This window comes from Hemicordylus capensis, chromosome 6 (genome assembly GCF_027244095.1).
Source record: "Hemicordylus capensis ecotype Gifberg chromosome 6, rHemCap1.1.pri, whole genome shotgun sequence".
In the NCBI taxonomy this organism is placed as follows: Eukaryota; Metazoa; Chordata; class Lepidosauria; order Squamata; family Cordylidae; genus Hemicordylus; species Hemicordylus capensis.
Genome location: NC_069662.1, coordinates 90,591,019 through 90,608,421, shown reverse-complemented (window position 1 = coordinate 90,608,421; position 17,403 = coordinate 90,591,019). Strand labels below are relative to the sequence as shown.

The 17,403-nt window shown below is 43.8% G+C and overlaps 1 long non-coding RNA gene across 2 annotated transcripts in view; it reads right to left on the bottom strand.

The window, feature by feature from the left end:
* Positions 1-17,403, bottom strand: part of LOC128332143 (uncharacterized) — a 111,136-nt gene that overhangs the window by 15,773 nt on the left and 77,960 nt on the right. Inside the window, exon 7 of one of the 2 annotated variants that reach the window (XR_008310573.1) lies at positions 15,395-16,007. The exons of the other annotated variant lie outside the window; for it this stretch is intronic. This is a non-coding gene — a long non-coding RNA (uncharacterized LOC128332143). Of the gene's footprint in view, positions 1-15,394; positions 16,008-17,403 lie in introns of those variants that run through there. 2 annotated transcript variants of the gene reach the window in all.

Below are 17,403 nucleotides of genomic sequence, written 5' to 3'. Positions count from 1 at the left end.
GCATTTGGAGACAACAAACAGTTTGTAGAAGCAGTTTTTATTTGGACTCTCACAAAAGCCAGGTTAAGCCAAGTGACCCACTGAGGTCACTTGAGGAGGTCTGTCTCCAGTTGCCGCCAACTCGTTTGGTGGCTACACAGAGACGGGCCTTCTCGGCTGTTGCCCCGAGATTGTGGAATGTGCTCCCTGCTGGGATACGAGCCTCTGTCCCCATCTCTGGCAATTATTAAAAAAACACCTAAAAACACATCTCTTCAGTCAGCCTTTCTCAGCTTTTTAAAACTTGTTTTTAAATTGTTCTGATTACTTAATTGCTGTTTTACGATGTTTTTAATTGTTAATCGTTGTTTTATGCTTTATAATTTTTGTTTTAATTATTAACTGATTTTAATGGCGTTTTAATGTAAACCGCCCTGAGCCTTTTGGAAGGGCAGTATAAAAGTTTCAAAAATAAATAAATAAATAAATAAATAAATAAATAAATAAATAAATAAATAAATAAATAAATAAGCAAGCAAGCAAGCAAGCAAGCAAGCAAGCCTAGGTAGTCTTCTCTGGATTCCCTACAAAACCTGGCCTGGATTATCCTGATACACTATCCAGTTACAACTACAACAAAAACATGAACTGGACTTCTAAACACTAACAGCACTCACCATGGAAGAGGGTCATAACTGAGCACATCCCACCACCATTTTGCTTTGCTTAATCATGTGGCAGGGGAAACATCACCTCACTACATGGTTTCAATACTACTAGTAATTAAACCATGTTATGAGGAGGGGTTTGGAGGCTTAGTTTCCCCCACACAGGGGCAGCCCTTTCATGAGGCAAGGTGAGGCACCCACCTCAGGCAGTAGAGGGCACCAACAGGGCACCGCCATCAGAGCAGCTCTCAATCTGACCCATACAAGCTTTGCAAGAAGCACCAACTCTCACACTCCTTGCAAAGCTTGCAGGAAACAAGGGGATAGAAGAGGAGACTGCTGACAACCTTCCTTCCTCTGTGCCACTTTCAAAGCTTGCAAAAGGGAGCTGGGCCCCACCAAGGTCATGGGGAAAGGCAGCATTTGGCACCTTCGCCTCAGGCACCACAGTACCTTGGGCCTCCCCGACCGCATGCAACCATGCAGTGGCAAGATAGTAGTTTGTCATATTTGCCCACTCTCCTCATTGCATGATTCTGCAGGGCCAGCAGATAGTATTGTCCAAACCAGCCCAGTATTGTGGCAGGTGCATCAATGAGTTTAGTTTAGTTTAGTTTAGTTTAGTTTAGTTTAGTTCCAATGAGTTTGTATCACATACCACCTGTAGTAGCTATGGTGAGAACACAAGTCTAGTCTCAGGAAATTAGGTTGTTTTAATTTAAGGAAAACAACAATGAATTTTGGTGATGGTGGTGAAATATTTTTTTTAAAATGTCACAACCAACAGTTATACATCTTTATTTCCGCAATTATGCAGTTATGCAACAACAAAATAACAGCAAACAATTTGGCGATTTGTTATTTAGTACCAGGATAGGAGAGGAAAAAAAGTTTCCACAAGGACTGAATTTCTAAACATTTTGGCTGACTTGAGGAAAATTACTTAATGGAGTCCCATTGAAATTAAAAGGAAAAGTTATGCATGGCCTAACTTGTCCTTTTAATTTCAATGGGACTACTTTGAGTAATTTTCCTCATGTCAGCCACTGACCTGGAAATGAGCCTCATCAATTCTTGGGCAACATCCACGTGTGCTTCAGATGTGAATAGAAACAAAGGTTTCAGTTCTAACAGACATTAGGTTCTGGCTGATAACCCGATGCTATGTTTTTTATTCCCCCTAATTTGACATCTCTCTTTCCAATCTCTTTATCAATAATAATAAAGAAAAAGAAAGGGAGGCCCAGACGGTGGCTTTTTAGTGCCCCTGTCTCTGGTACAGATGGGTCCCCTGGATCCCCTGTGTAATCCCTGCTGCCTGAAATTTTACAAGATCCCCACAGCTCTTCAATTACCTTCCTTGGCCTGTCAAGACTCCAGCATCTCAAATTCAGTTAGGTGGTGTTTGGAGCTCCGCCAGAGGCCAGCCTATGCTCCTAATGACAGCCAGCTGAGGGGACACTGAGAGGGGCCAGATTCGATTTGCCGGCCCTCTAATAGGATTAGGGGAGCACGGTTTTTATTTTCTCCGAAGTTGGCAGTAGCCAGGATGAATGATGGCCAAAGGATGAGCTGTCAATGTCAACAAAGACTTAGAAACAAAATAATAATAATGCTAATAATAGGAGGGTTCTTTAAAAAAAAAAAGATGGGGGGGGGGACAGTGGGAGAAGAACCTCCGTCAGTTCCACAGCAACAAATGTGAGCAGCTGAGAAAATTGTTCTGGTGACAACACTCTGTTTGCACTCTCTGCCTGATGTAAAAATTACCTCAGATTTGTAGGCTGGGAAATGTCAAGCACAGAAATTCCCCAGTGGTTTTTCATTCTTAAATTTTAAATGTGTGGGTTTCAATTCTTATTTAATAAAATGAACACCGATAGTAAATACTCTGTGTTTTCGTATGGTGGTGGTGGTGGGAAATTCCTTTCTTTTGTGTTATGTACTGTTACAGAACAGTTTCATTATTTTGCTGCAACATGTTAATGTATCAGAACACTATGACATAGTCAAAATGAACTCTGGAATGGTCAAATGCAGGGACTCTCTGCATGCATCATGGCTCTCCCATGAGGGCAAGTGAGCCAATGGGCTGTGGTAGTGAGGTGGGGGTGATGTACCCAGTCCTGTCCCCAGTCATGGGTGTCACCAACCTACCTGCTGCTCCAACCCCTGCCTCCCCTCCACTGTCTCTGGACTTTTCCCACTCTTCCCGTTCTGGTTTTTTTTTTTAAAAAAAAACAACATTTATATCCCGCTTTTCCTCCAAGGAGCTCAGAGAGGAGTACGTGGTTATGTTTGTCCTCACAACAACCCTGTGAGGTAGGTTAGACTGAGATATACCCTGTGAGGTAGGTTAGGCCTAGAGTTACCCAGTGAGTTTCATGGCTGAATGGGGATTCGAACTCGGGTTTTCCTGGTCCTAGTCCAACACTCTAACCTCTACGCTATGCTGACTCAGTGTGAGGGTCCCCAACCCCCAACTATGGCCAACAGCCTCTCATCCTGCCTGGAGGCACTCACCATTTGGCACAGTTGCAACTGCCCCCACAGAACCCAAAAGTCATGCACAAGAGCCAGAAGCTGCGCTGACATTCCCTATATCCAGCAAGCCTAGCAGAATGCCCAGATCCCATGGCATCTATGACCCAAGTGGGAGTGATCTGGGGACATAAAAGGAAAATGGGGCTGAACCAAGGGAAGGACATGGAGACCTGGGACTGGGAGTGCTGGGTGAACACGGAGGCAGGGGACAGGGAAATGCCCATGGAGAGGGGAAGAAGGGAATAAACAGACAGGAAGAGGCCTAGGAGGAGCACCAGCTCCTCCATGTGAATAACAGGGTTTCCAATCCACCAGGATGAGCCTGGAGCTTGCAGGAATTAGTATCAATCTCCTGGAGTTTTAATGGCTTGATATTACGCCCCTGCCCAAAGGGGAGAAAAAAATCTATATCAATAGCTTCAGTCAGAGCTGGCAATCATAGTGAAAAGGATCCTTAGTCTGTCAACATCTGAACCAGGCTTATACTGTTCAAGATTACAATCCTGTGCCCATTTAGGCTGACTTAATCCTACTGAAATCAAGGGAATCTGATTTCAAACTGTGTATAGGATATTACCTCGCATGCATGCCAACTTTAGCGAGGGGCAGGGGAGTCTTTCCTAGTGTCTGCATTGACCAATTTTATGCTTATTAAGATCTAGTTTCCTTTTTTTGAAAACACAGGGAATTTTGAAATAATTATTCTTATTTCAAAGCACAGAATGGAATATTGTCATTCCTTCAAGTCACAGACTGATGCTGTAGGTGACTCAGTCACTTTCCTTTTATATTTGTGGTACTTAGAGATGATGATCAGGACCCAGACTACTGTTGTGCTTGCATAAGCACTGTTTCTTTAATGTAAAGATGTTGCTTATCGATGATGTGCGAAGAAAGTTACTTCTGTTCCGGACTACTTCTTGCATGAGCGGAAAATGCTGCACTACTTCTAATGCAACATGGGACATTAGCAGATTGTTGCACAACATGTTCTGCAGTCTCATGGAAATGTGTTTCCACTAACAGTTGTGCAGCACTGCAGAGTACCACAAACCATTTTAGAGGCACATTTCCCCTCACATTATGCAAGTACAGCACTAGTCTGGATCCAACCTGATATTTAAAATATTGAGCAGAGCATGTGGGTGTAGGACTGGACCACCTCAAATAAGTACATAATCGATAACCTCTGTGCCATTAGCAGATCCTGCCATCAAATTTAAATTGTATGTAATTTTAATGTTTTACAGTGGTTCCGTTCCTACCTCTCTGATAGATTCCAGATGGTGTCACTTGGAGACTGTTCTGCAAAATGAAAACATCAGACCTTTTTGCATTCAAATCAATGGAGGCAAAAAGGCGGGAAATTCAAAGAGACATCATCCCGAATCACCCGAAGTTTTCGGGCACGAATCAGGGGTGATTCGGCTCGGCCCCGAAAAATATCGGGGGACATCGGGGGTGATTCGGTTCGGACCCGAATCACCCGAAATTGCTATTTTCGGGCACAGATCGATCTGTGCCTGAAATTAAGATGAATCCAAATAAGATGGAGGTACTGACTGAGGCAGTGGTGGTGGTGGGGACCCAAGAGATGGTTTGGATCTGATGGGGTTACACTCACCCTGAAAGATCAGGTATGTAGCTTGGGAGTGCTTCTGGATGCAAAACTCTGCCTGGTTTCTCAGGTTGAGGCAGTGGCCAGGAGTGCTTTTTATCAGCTTTGGCTGATATTTCAGCTATGTTCATTTCTGGAGGTAAATGACCTTTAAAAAGTGGTATTTATTTATTTATTTATTTAATATGTTTATATACCATCCCAAATCAAAGTCTCGGGGTGGTTCACAATAATAAAACAACAATACAAATAAATAAAGCATTAAAATCAATTAAAACTTTTGGAAAAGCTGCTTGGAAAATCTTTTTGGAAAAGCTGCTTGAAATGAAAAATTTACAATATTTAAAATTGCAAAAGCTAAAAGGCCTGGTTAAAAAGATGAGTCTTCCAAGATCTTTTAAAAACCACTAGAGATGGGGAGAGTCTTATGTCAGCGGGAAGCGCATTCCAAAGTCTCGGAGCCACAACTAAGAAGACCGGTCCCTGAGTGGCCACCAAACTACTTGATGGTAGCCACAGATGGGCCTCCCCTGACGAAAGCAGTGGACGATGGAGATCATGCAGAAGAAGACGCTCTCTTAAATACCGTGGGCCTAAGCTGTTTAGGGCTTTATAGGTTATAACCAGCACTTTGTATTTCGCTTGGAAACCTATTGGCAGCCAGTGTAACTCCTGTAATATAGGGGTAATATGGTCTCTTCGAGATGACCCAGAGACCTGCCTGGCTGCTGTGTTCTGTAGTAATGGTAGTTTCTGGACTACGTACAAAGTCAGCCCCACATAGAGCACATTGCAGTAATCAAGTCTGGAGGTTACCAGCAGATGAACTACTACTCTGAGGTCATGAATCTCAAGAAACGGACGCAGCTGGCGTATCAACCGAAGCTGATTAAAAGCACTTCTGGCCACTGCCTCAACCTGAGAAACCAGGGAGAGGCATGAATCCAGAAGCACTCTGAAACTGCATACCTGTTCCTTCTGAGGAAGTGTGACCCCATCTAGAACAGGCAGGTCAATATTGTTTCCCGAGAAATGGCCCCACACAATAAGTACTTCTGTCTTGTCTGGATTCAGTCTCAGTTTGTTATCCCTCATCCAGCCCATTACTGCCTCCAAGCAGGCATTCAGGGAGGATATGCCTTCTCCTGATGAAGTTGACATGGAGAAATAGATTTGGGTATCATCAGCATACTGATAGCACCCAGCACCAAATCCCCGGATGATCTCTCCCAGCAGTTCCACGTAGATGTAAAAAAGCATTGGAGACAATATGGAGCCCCGAGGGACCCAATAGAAAAGCTCCAGTATTGAAGAGCAACATTCTCCAAGCGACAGTCTCCAGATTGTACATATGCTGGTAACCTCCAGGCTTGACTACTGTAATGTGTTTTATGTAGAGCTGCCTTTGTACGTAGTCTGGAAAATACAATTGGTACAGAATGCGGCAGCCAGACTGGTCTCTGGGACAAAACGGAGGGACCACATAACACCGGTTTTAAAAGAACTGCACTGGCTGCTGATATGTTTCCAGGTGAAATACAAAGTGCTGGTTATTACCTATAAAGCCCTTAACAGCTTGGGTCCAGGTTATTTAAGAGAGCGTCTCCTTTGTCACAAACCCTGCAGCCTGTTACGATCTTCTGGAGAGGTCCGGTTACGGTTGCTACCAGCATATTTGGTGGCTACCCAGCACCAGGCTTCCTCTGCGGCTGCTCCAGGACTTTGGAATATCTTCCCTGCTGAAATTAGAGCATCTCCTTCTCTGTTTGTTTTCAGGAAGACCCTCAAAACTCACCTCACAGGCTTTTAATTAGAATTAATTTTAATAATTTGTTTTAATAACTTTTATGCTATTGTTTTTTATTGTGTCTTGTGTATATTAATCTGTGTTGACTTTTAAATAGTGTCTTAAATTTTTACACCGCCTAGAGATGTACATATCAGGTGGTATAAAAATATGATAGATAGATAGATAGGATAGGATGAACCCCACTCCATTTGATCCTCACAACAATCATGTGAGCTAGGCTAAGCTGAGAGAGAGAGGGGGAGAGAGGGAGAGAGAGAGGCTGGTCCAAGATCATTCAATCAGCTTTTTGGCTGAGCAAGTTGTGGATCTAGCTCTCCCTAGTTATAGCCCAGCACTCTTATCTTCTACACCACGCTGGTTCTCAGCTTGTTCTCTTTTCTAAATGAAACCAGGGAAGTTGAGGAATCAGCTAAGGCTGCATAGCACAACTTTAAGTTACAGAGGTGCTACTATTTCTGTCCATGTTCGATTATGTCAGTAGCATGGACATTTTAGTTCCTTCTATGAAAATCATCCACAGCTGACTTTGCACCTTGGCAAATGACTGACTTGCCCACTTAAGTCTGTAAAAACAATTACAGCGCCTGGCTCTCTCTAGAAACATATGCTTTGCTTCCCTTCCAGTGCGGTCCTTGGAAACCTTGTTGTCTGCAGTGTCTATTAAAGGCCCCTGATCTTACCACAATGTAGAGAGAGGAACCCTGGCTTTTTTCACTTGCGCCACATTATCACAGAAAGGTGGATTAGAAGTTATCTCAGCTCTGCTTTCTTTCAGGACCCCTTGGCAACACAACCACCAAGATATAAATACGTGCTCAAAAAAATTTCTTTTTAAACAGAGGGCATACTCACAAGCAACTTAGGCAGTAGTATCTTAGAGACATGGAAGCTTGGAGAAACACTGCAAATCTCAGTGTTTCAAGGTCAATAAGGCAACACTGTGAAGCCAACATTTTCATGGTTCTCTCACATTTTATGGTCATGGATTGAACAACTGTATGATTGGAGTGCAAACGGCAGAAGTGCCCTTGTTTACAACAAGCCTATGTTGCTGGAGAAAGGATTCAAACAGACATTTCTTATTAGAAAAACACAACAGAGTTCAACCAGTTGGCTTGGTCAGGTGATTTAGAAGCACAATTCTAAATTCCTCCTGCCCAGGAATTCCTCCTGACCAGTCTCATAGAAATAGATGGGAGCTGCAAAAGAGACTGTAATTGAAGGTGTAGAGTTTGTGTCAGAAAAAAGGCAGAAATACTTACACAACTCTACAGAACTGGGGCGGCCATCTTGGCTAAGTGCCTTTCAGTTTACCTCCCAGATGTTTGTTTAAAGCAAACCTCTCAAAACAGGTAATGAATATTGAGTCTCGGGGGATCCAGTGGATCATTAAGTACTGCCCTGTGCCCTATGTCACAGCCCTCTTTGCCTAAGGCAGTCCCAACAGATGCTCACTCAGAAATAACGCACAGTTTAAAACTGCATACAATTAAGGGAATCAACATATACAGATTATGGAACTCCAGATATGCCCATGCCAAAGTGGCAACCATCATAAAACATACCATCAAGTCTTTCTTATTCCAGAACGGCCAGCATGGAAGGAGGTTTCCATGAGATAGCAGCCCACTGCAGACATTCAGACTGTGTAGAGCAAACACAGGTGCATGCTGTGATCCTGCTCCCACCTCCATAGGCAATTTGTTCAGGACTGTGCAACACACCAGCAAGGGGTCATTGCAATGCCACATCTACAATAACCAGCTGATTTTTAAAAACTGGGCATTCGTTTGAATCGCATTTTTATTTGACTTGAATTTGACTTGGCTGCTTACAAGATACCTGATCATTATATTGTGGTCGTATTCTGTAGGTTTTGTATTGTCATTCCTTACAAGAAGGGTAACCACAGGCAAAGAAGGGCAGAGCTTCTAGGCCTTTAAAGGCTGCATAGAGGGGGGAATTTTGGGAGGCACAGACTGACTGCCATGTAGTTTTAAGAAAATCTGTACATGTTGAAACTCGCTCTTCAGAACCCAGCAATCCCTCTTTTTCCCTTTGTATCCGGACACTCTACGTATATAACAATGTTGGCAATGCAGGCTAGGGATGTGCACAAAACTGGCTTTTCCGGTTCAAATCCAAACCAGATTCGAACCGGACTGGACCAGTTTGGTTTTGCCCCCCTCCAGACTGGGGCCTGGCTCAGCTCAAATTCGAGCCAGTTGGGGCTTAGTTCGAGAGGGGTGGGGATCTGCAGAGGCTCCCTCTATCCCTGCTGCCCTCCCGCTGAGTCTCCCAGGCCTGGTTCAGTCCGTTTTGGCCCTCTGCACACACAAGGCAGCCATGTTTTTGGCCCCCACCCATGCGCATGTGAGCTAACTTGTGAACTGTCTAAAACAATCTGAACCACATTTGGTGCAGTTGCAGTGAGTGACACATAGGGACACCTCAATGGTTTAGTTTGCAATGATGTCATCCAGCCTCATCCAAGATGGAGGACGCGTGAACATTTGAGGTGCAAACTTGTGGACTGTTTGACCTATCTGAACCAAATTTGGTACAGTTGTAGTGAGTGACACACAGGGACACCTCAATGGCATGGTTTGTGATGATGTCATCCACACCAATTCAAGATGGCGGACACGTGAATGTTTGACAAAGAATTGGGCTAGCCTGTGAGCCGCCTAACCGATTTGTGGTGACGGTTTGTGATGATGTCATCCACCCTGATTCAAGATAGCAGATGCGTGAACATTTGATGTGGAATTGGGCTAACCTGTGAGCCACCTAACCGATTTGAATCAAAATTTGCTACAGGTGTAGGGACACACAGGGACAGCTCAAGGGTGTAGTTTGTAATGATGTGGGAAATCATTTGGACAAAATTTGGTACAGTTGTAGGGACACTTCGAACACATAGTTTATGATGATATCATCCATCCCAATTCAAGATGGCGGATGCATGAATGTCTGAGGCTAACTTGTGAGCTAACTTGTGAACTGCTTAACTGCTCTGAACCAAATTTAGTCCAGTTGTAGGGATAGTGAAAGGAAAGTAGGCAGATTAGTTTTTACTAGAACAACCTATATTATATTATTCCTTATTTCAGAATAATCCAGCCCACAGCACTCCACAGAAAAGGCTATCGAACTTCGTATTTCTCTGAACTGTGCCATTTCAATCTGTGGCAAGATGGTAGCCCTAGAGGTGCAAGAATATTGTCCCTGAGGCGTATCTAGGGAAAATAGCGCCTAGGGCAAGCACTGAAATTGCACCCCCTGTCCAAACATCTGACACCCATCTTTCAGATAACTTTACCATAATATCAGCTGAAAAATACAAGTCAAGCTTGTTAATCTTTTAATATTTCAAAAACTATCTAGCAGTGGATGTAGCCAGACCAAAAAATGCTGGGCAACTACAAATCTCAGTATGCTGGGGCTCATGAAATACCCAAAGACTATGTGGAGGTGTACTTGGAAAACTAAACAGAAGTGCCTGTCTAATTCTCTACTATGCATTGTAGCATCATTATTACATAAGTTTTAAAAATAAATGGATAATCTGACTTTTCCCAGATACATGCATGAGCTGTGCATGCTCAAATGGCCTCTGTGAGGCCTGGCATGGCCTAGGGCCTCACAGAGGCCATTTGAGCATGCACAGTGCCCATTTTGTTTTCGGTGGCCATTTTTAATTTTTTTTTTAATTTTTAAAAATGGTGCCCCCCTTCAAGTGGCACCCGGGGCAGGTGCCCTGCCTGCCCTACCCTAGATACGCCCCGTATTGTCCCTCTTTTCTATATCATGAAGACTTTCCAGAGCTTATCACCAATGGTGCTCCTCTAGCTTTTTGCTCATCTCTACTTCTATTTACTTGTCAGGCAAAGGATACCTCCCCCCAAAAAGAAGTAGCAGACCATTACTCTAAGTATTGGCAGTCTGAGTCAGGCAAACATCAATATATAAACACAGAGTTTCTCAAAAGGCTCTTGGAAAAAAGCTCTTTAGTGATGAAATTTTTTACTTAAGAAAAGCTCCTAAATCAATTTTGGTCTGAGCCGCATTTTCTCCACTCAGCAGTTCCATCTTGCATTCTCCCTCCCTCCCTCTCAGCTCAGTGGGTTATAGGGGCCTACCGCCTTCAACTAGACCTGGACCAAAAGTGAACCTGGCACAGCATTCTGACAGCTCCTTATAACCCTGCTGGGGTTTGACCATTTTTGACTTAGATTGAGAGCAGAACAGGAAAAAATGGGCTGCAGAGGGCAAGGATTTAAACGCTGGATAACAAAAACACGCTGTTTTCCTCAGCTGCATTTGTCTTTTTGGTGCTGCAACAGCTGAGCTTCAATATCAGTTTAGCATACCAGGGATTTAAAAGGGCTTTGCAGAACTGCTCTGTTTTCCAAGGATGAAAAATGGGCCTTCAGCAGAAATGAACACATCACTTGTGTTCTGTCTATTGAAGTCTCTTTGGGCCAGATCTCTATTTGTGCTTTTGCATTTGTATCAATGTATTGCTTGCAACTGGACTGGTCCTGATTTACAGTAATGTTGTGCCAGCAGGATCAAGGCCTAGAACACAACTTCTATCAACTGTTTCCCCCTGCTGTGAGTGCCTGGTCGCTTTTCTGCTTGCTCCCTGTATTTTGTTTGTTCTGTCTGAATGCCAGCATGGCCTCACATTTAATGCAATGGGAGAAACATCATTATAGACTGAAGCAGAGTTGCTACCTGGCTGAAATGTTAACAGCTCTACCAGAATGCCATTCTCCAGGGCGGATGACACAAGGGTGAGAAGCTGTTACACATTCTAGCCAATGTTGTGCATTGTTACTGTGCATGTGTGTACTTTCATATCACACACACACAGAGGCACCAGAGAAAGGGCTGAGTTTGATTTCCACAAGAGGTATGTGATGTGCTAAAGTCTCAGGCCCAGATATTCAAAAGCAACAGTGCCTATGATCCTCTTTCATGGCTCAGTGTCAGTCAGAGCCACTCTTACTCTTCTCAGAGCCTCATGGTCAGAGCATCACTCCAGTCCAAGCTCCAGGACAGCTCTCAGTCAGCTCAGCAGCACCCATAAGGGTCAGCCATAAGGGTCAGTTTGGAATCTTCAATTCCAATGTCTTTCTAAGTTTCTTATTTTATTATTTCTCTGTGTAAACTGCTTTGGAAACTTTTGTTGAAAAGCGGTATATAAATGTTGTTGTTGTTGCTGTTGTTGTTGTTAGTCACTCCCAAGGGTCTCCTTCCACCCCAGGCAAAACCTGCTAGCAATGGATTGCCTCTACCAGAGTCCTTCTCCAGCACTTTTTAAGCTGCTGCCAAATACAGCAGGCTCAGTGTCTATGCAACAGAGGCCTAAAACATTATCCTCAGGCCACAGATCCTCAGAGGCACTCTGTCCTTCGGTCCAGTCATTAAAAACAAATATTAATTCCCTCTGGAAGATAGGCACATTGCATATTCTCATGTTTGAGGTCCCTCCTCTTAAAACCAAATTCCCTTAGGAGTAAGCAGTACAGATCCTTTACTTTCCACAAAAAGTCCCGTTTAAATACCGCCAGGAGGCTTTACAGACAGGGCTGTGACCCCGAATCACCTTCAGAAGCAAGTGTGTGCGCTCACACACCAGCCAAACTTAGCCTGAAGTCCCTTTGAGATCCTTGGACCCACTCTACACACAAATCGGGCTTTGTCTTGAGAATTCTAGCTTATCTCGGTGTATTTTCGTGTTTTTAAAATGCTGTTTTTAAGCCACTTCTTCTGAAAACGCTGGAGCAAATAGGGAGAGACACTGAAGTAGAATCATTAGCATGATAAGAGTGACACTCTGTTTAGAAATGCAGATATAGCTCTTTAGAAAGCTCCCTCCCCCCCTATTGGCTAGAAGGAAAACATGGAGGCATGCCATGTGAACTTGCATCAAAACAAAACTGGAGAGCAGAGGGGAGGGGCTGCTTCCCTCAATGCCGCAAGTGTAATTTGAAGTGGCTTCACTCAACATTTACCCCGCAGCATGAAGCCATGTGCAAATAACTCTCAGGGAAACAAACCTGGAATGCTTGGGAGGTCCTTAACTCAGAAACAATAAGGTGCTTGGTGGCTTTTTTTAAACACCAGCACTGAATGCAAAAGGTTTGTATCAAGGTAGAAATTCCAGATCTCTCAGCCATCTTTAGTTCTTCCTTGCCCAGATATGAAGAGGATATTGGACATGACCAGCGTGACGGTGCTGTGGAACAGAAAGACATTTATCTCCCTCTTTCCTAATAATAAGTTTCAGGAGTCACCCAATGAAATTAATTGGCAGCTGATTCAGAACACAAGGAAGTACTTTTTCACGTAACATACATTAACTTCTTGACCACAAGGTAGATTTATCAACAGCTATTAGCCATGATAGCAAAATGAAACCTCCAGTCTCAGACGCAGTATACCTCTGAATATCAGCTGCTGGGGACAAACAAGAGGGAATCTCTGTTGCCTTCATGCCCTACTTTTGGGCTTCCCAGGAGCCTTCCGATGGAAACAGGATACTGGACTAGATTATGCTCTTTGCTACCATTCAGTTCCAGCCATTGGTAGCCCTGAAACATAAAAGGTTCTGTAGCCTCTTTAAGATTGTTTGGTAACATATCAACACCATCAAATGCAATATTGTGAACTTCCACCCATCTGGGTCAGACATTACCTAATTGATAAGAGAGCCGCTATGGACCTTTCCAGTGAGATTTCCAGTAAGCACAGTGCACAATCAGGTTCTGTTCCCTTTCACTATGACATCATTTTGACAGATCCCTCCCATGCACCATGTTGGCTACAAGCTTCCTTTCCATCTGCGATAAGCCAAAGTGAGAGAGAAAGTTTTCATTAATAAATACAGAACTTTCTCCCCTGCCCCCTCCCTGAGCTTTCTAAAGCATCCCTTCCAGCCATAAAACTTTCCAATGCGCTATCAAGAGCAGCTGCAGCTCTTCCACAACTGCTGCTGTTTGGTGTCTTCGGAGCTCAGACTTGCGGCACCAGAGTTTCAATGTCACTAAACTTATGAGGGAGCTGTTATTGCATTGAGCCATCATGCTAAATTTCCACACTCTCTTTCTTCCTTTTTGTGTAAATCTAAAAACAAAGGAAATGATTCCTGCCTGCTATTTCAGAGAAAGCTGCTTCTCACAGTGCCTTCCATTAATTATTCCTGCCTCTAAAATACATGCACTTGCCCCATCAGAACAGAAAAAATGCATGCAGCAAGCTCTGAAAGTAGAGTTGCAAGCTGCAGAAGGTGCATGCTTCTTTAGCAGCTGCAAAGACAGATGCAGGACTGATTCTGGCCATACAAGAGTGTTCAGATAACGATGGGTCCTCTTCCGTGTTGCAGCATGTGCACCCACAGATGAGAATTGGAGGTTAAAGCATATAACAAGGGCCATGTACACAAAGTACAGCTCTGCGGAAGCACAGAATCTGGTTAATGCTAGGGGTGTGTACGGAACTGCTCAGAGCCTTTCGGTTCAAATTCAAAGTGAATGTGAACCGAACCGTTCAGTCCATGAACTGGTTCTGCATGCTTGCAAAGGGGAATCCGGTAAAGATTCCCCTTTACAAGCAAAGGGGGAACCCTATGGGCTTGAAGAAGGGCGGGCAGGAGGCAGGCGGGAGCTCACCTTATGCACCACGGTGGTGGCTCCCCTAGGCCCAACCGGCACTCCTCCCCACCAGTGTGCGCAGGCAGGTGCCCAATTCGGGATTCCCCTCTGAAAGCATGCAGAACTGGGCCAAACTGGTTTGATCCGAACTGAGTCCAGTTCAGCTCAAACTCAGACTGACCCCCTTTGGGGAGTGGTCCGGTTCGCGTTCAAACCGGATGAACCATATCGGTTCAAATAAAACCCTATTTGATTCAAACTGGTTCTGAACATCCCTTGTTAATGCATAGGCTCCTGCGTTTTCCATTTACCAGGGATATTCCCTATTTTCTGAAATCTGTCCCTGGTAAATCACTGCCCCTATTTTGTCCCCCTTGCTTCTTGATTCCCACCACACACACACACACACACACACACACAAAAGTTGCTGGAGTTGCCATTTTTCAAGTATCAACTCCCTCCACAGAGTATCTAAAAACTAAATTTCCCAGCGGGTGAGTGGATACATCATGGTTTTAGTGCCCCTGTTTGTAAATGAGTGCATTGTGCACTTCAAGCATATAGTAGGTGGAATCCAGACTTCAGCAATGAGTAAAGGGCTGGAGGGTTGGGCAGTAACCTTTGGTATGAGAATTGGTTGTTCCATGTTTTATGCCAATTTTCACCTGTGAAATGTTGGAGAGAATGGACTTGGCTCACCGACACTGCTAATCTGGAATAATGTGCTCTGCATACATTTTATTATCACCTGCTTTTCATTTGCTGCATTCTTATAGTCCAAATTGTACACCACACCTCCCATGTTGCTTGGCCGCATGTTTCCCAGGTACACCATGTTTCCCAGGTTGTTTGGCCATCCCCTCTGCATACTCACAGGCATATCCCTGTTGCCATTGGTGAAATGTTGGAGGCTAGGGTAATAGGCACGGAGTTCAGTTCCCTAAGAATCTCAGCAGTATTAATTAAAAAGTCAAGTTACTAGTCCTTATGACTATAAAGATATGTTTGAAAGTGTGTGGGCAATGTCTTCTAAAATCTCAGACGCCAGAGAAATAGCTGAAATATACAGTTTTGCATAACAAAATTCTTACAAACAAGAACACTTCAATAGACATGGAATATGGAGTCTATTTTTATTTGAACAGCCTCTGGTGTATGGATGACCAAAGCCAGAGCCGCAGAATGAAATAAACTGCCATCTCAAAATATGGCAAAGGCCAGTAAAATGAAAATTGGACTTTGCTTACACTTTAAATTACTTGGAGTTACTTTCAGTGATTGCAGGGACATAGGAAAGCATACAAACAAGATTTTATTTTCGTATCTTGCTCACTTGACAGGAACATGGCTATAATTCCACAGAGAATAAACATACACATGGGCTAATCTTCCCACTCCAGAGGACAGTTTGTTGAAATTAGTGAAGGGATACAGACATTGCAGAGACTGCCTGATAAGAGTTATAAGCATTTGGTTTGTTAGTATTAAAGAGAGTGAGCATAACTTCGATGTCTCCAATGACTTTGAAAATACAACATTCCCTCTTATAGCTATCTCTCTGCCTACTATATTTATGCTGGTGGGGCAGGGTGGGGTTGAGGGAAGGATGAACTAGGTCTTGCTGCATGACGTTTTTGCCAGTTTCTGCATTGTTGTGACACAAGAATACATGAAATCAAATATTAACAAATCATAGACTATTTCGTGAATTCTACATTCTGCATATTCTGTAAGAAATTAAATGAAAATAAATGTCAATTAAAAAACAAACAAAACAAGTCTGCACCAAGCTAACACAAATTCACACCACCACCCTTGAAATTGCATAAACAAGAAACATCTGTGAATATATGGTTATGGGTGGGGAAAATTCTTCTAGTGTAGCAGAAAGGCAAGAGCTATGCAAAATACTGACATTCTATCCACCTCACTGAAAGTCTGTTTAGCCCTTCTCTGGCTTCTTCTGAGATTTCACCTGACACTGCTCATGTTATCTCTACAGTCATGAGGAATAGAAAATTGCTGGAAAAATTCAGATTCTCAATGGTGTATATTACACTAGGAATCACATTTTGCAGTTGTTTGGTGAGATCACTGAAATGGAGGATGCAGTTCGCTCTGCTTCCTATGAGCACAGGAATATAGAGCCACCATGGTGTAGTGGTTAGAGTGCTGGACTAGGACCAGGGAGACCCAAGTTCTAGCTCAGTATTGTCTACACTGACTGGCAGCGGCTTCTCCAAGGTTGCAGGCAGGAGTCTTTCCCAACCCTACCTGGAGATGCCAGGGATTGAACCTGGGACCTTCTGCATACAAAGTAGATGTTCTGCCACTGAGCTAAGGCCCCATCCCCAATGAATACGCTTAGTATGAAGGTGGAGTTCACATCCTCACTTGTCCTAGGGCCCACTCCAGTCTTGCTTTTCCCCTGTGCACAGCTGAACAGATTAGCATTGCCTCAGGCACACAGCATATTACATCTAAACTAGAAAACAGAGGGAACGAAGGGCAGAGGTTGTCAGATAGCACGGATTCTTCCTAAGGCCCTGTGTTCATCAGAGCAGTTTTTGGAAAAGGGATGGCTCTGATCTTAAGGCTAATTAAACTTTTCTAGTATCTCTCTCCCAAAAGAATAATAGCCCTCTTTCTTGGTGAAGAAATCAGCTGAAGACAGCCTGTTACAGAACATGTGAATGCACCATACAATGGGTAGGAAAGAATCTTCAACAATAGATAGCTTCCTGACTAGTATTGCCATGAATGGAAGATGTTTCTCTCACACAAGGGGCAATTTTCACCAATTCTCCCTTCCCTCTGCAGCCACCTGAAAATATATGTCTGAAAGTTGGGGGAACATCAAGAGTAGATGTTTTGGGGGTCCAACGGGCAGCAGAAGGAAGGGAAGATTGGCAAGAATCACTCCTCTCTCATTACACAAGCAGCAGAACATCTTCCGCTCACAGCACTAGTAGTTGGGATGCTACCCAATAGGCAGGTTCTCATGATCCTAAACAGGGTTGGAGGAGTCCTCAGCCAGGGTAGGAGGGCTGGGCACACTCCCGATCTGCGGTTGTGTGAACTCAACGATAAAAGGAAGAGGGGAGAGTGATCGAATGGAAGTTG